This window comes from Propithecus coquereli, unplaced genomic scaffold (genome assembly GCF_000956105.1).
Source record: "Propithecus coquereli isolate 6110/MARCELLA unplaced genomic scaffold, Pcoq_1.0 Scaffold11, whole genome shotgun sequence".
NCBI lineage: Eukaryota > Metazoa > Chordata > Mammalia > Primates > Indriidae > Propithecus > Propithecus coquereli.
This window is the reverse complement of record NW_012134969.1, coordinates 7,126,644-7,128,500: the sequence shown is the minus strand read 5'-3', so window position 1 is coordinate 7,128,500 and position 1,857 is coordinate 7,126,644. Positions and strand designations below refer to the sequence as shown.

Genomic DNA, 1,857 nt, shown 5'->3' with positions numbered 1-1,857 from the left:
AGACCCATATAATAACATCCACATACCTTGTACATTTTTATTTTTGATAGAAATGCTCAGTATCTTAAATTATCTGGCCACTTTATTCTTTTAAAAAGGCTATGCTCCTATATCTTATTGATTTCAAATTTTGCTTACTTTTATTCAAGCCCTTACTTAGGCCTATCTGGAAACAAACTATGAAGATTAGGTTAATATCACTGTATTGTTGACACAGCAGTGTAACTATTTTGTTTATTTGAAGTCTATCTTGCAAATAAGAAATTGTCTTTTGGGCATTATTTAAAGCTGGAGAATTTAAAGTATGTGCACCAAGCTTTGTCTAGCTTTTCCTGTTGACCTGAAACAATTTAACAAAAGCATACCAATTGTTCAATTACCTATTCTGAATTTAAAAATGGTCCATTGGACTGACATGATTGGGACCACTGATTCAGAAGGGATCATCAATAATCAAAGATAAACTTTCCTGAATCCTGACCTGAAATTGGGTGGATGGCGCACAAGGAAATTAAAAGGTTCAGTTATATTAATAATCAGAGCTGATTTTCAATGTGACACTTTCAATAGAAATGTACAATTAAAAGAACACTGGTAAATGAATGTTATGTTATAGAACAGTGTGTTTGGGCTCGGTGGTCTTGGCAGTTTGGTGTTTCAAAGGGAGTAATTAGATAAAGGTTTTAATGGTTTGTAACGTCAAAGGAAATGCTGCATATGCTTCTATTATACAGATATAACAAAATAGGAAAAAAACTACACATAACACATCCAAGGTTAAAAATCAAAGACTGCTGGGGAGAAATAACAGGCTCTCTCTAATCTTTCACTTTTGAGGGAGAAAAAAGCCAAAAGTTAAACCATAAAATGTTGGCTATGGACTGGAGTGATGGCTCATGTCTGTAGTTCCAAAACTTTGGGAGGCCAAGGTGGGAAGATCGTTTGAGGCGAGGAGTTCAAGACCAGCTGGGACAATACAGTGAGACACCGTGTCTACAAAAAAATTAAAAAATCAGCTGGGCATGGTGGTGCAGGCCTGTAACCCCAGCTACTCCAGAAGCTGAGTTGGGAGGATTACTTGAGCCCAGGAGTACAAAGGCTGCAGTGAGCTATGATCACACCACTGTATTCCAGCCTGGGCAACCCAATGAGAACCTGTTTCTTAAAAATAAAACCCTAAATCTGCTATGGTTTGAATATATGTACCCTCTAAACTCATGTTGAAACTTAACCCCCAAGGTGGCAGTACTGCAAAGCAGGCCTTTAAGAGATGATTGGGTTATGAAGGCTTTGCCCTCATAAATGGATTAATCCATTCATGGATTAATAGGTAATAGATTAATGGGCTATTATGAGAGTGAGACTGCTGGCTTTGTAACAATAACTGAGCTAGCATGCTCAGCACCCTTGCCCTGTGCCACTTCTCTCTGCACAGAGTCCCCACCAGCAAGAAGGCTCTCACCAGATGCAGCCCCATTGACCTTGGACTTCTCAGTCTCCATAACTGTAAGAAATAAATTCATTTTCTTTATAAATTACCCAGTTTCAGATAATCTAAGCAACAGAAAACGAACTGAGACAATGCCCTGTGAAATGGATACCATGTTCCAGACTTTATATCAGTTACCAAAGCTTGGCCTTTTCAAATTGGCTTATTTGCCCTTAATGAGTAACTTTCACTCTTTCTGGTTGCTTTATGCAAGTCACATACTAGTGAATCAGAGAAAAAGACTGGCCATAATGACAATTCCTCTAATCAATAATTTTGCTTGCAGAAATGAAAGTTTTTAGAAAGAAAAACTAATGTAGAAAAGGAACTGGAAAAACAAGAAAATACTTCAGATTCACTAAACAAAA

General features: G+C 37.4%; 1 protein-coding gene across 1 annotated transcript in view; it reads right to left on the bottom strand.

The window, feature by feature from the left end:
* The window catches only part of GTF2F2 (general transcription factor IIF, polypeptide 2, 30kDa), a 30,998-nt gene that overhangs the window by 28,037 nt on the left and 1,104 nt on the right, over positions 1–1,857 (bottom strand). The window lies entirely within an intron of this gene.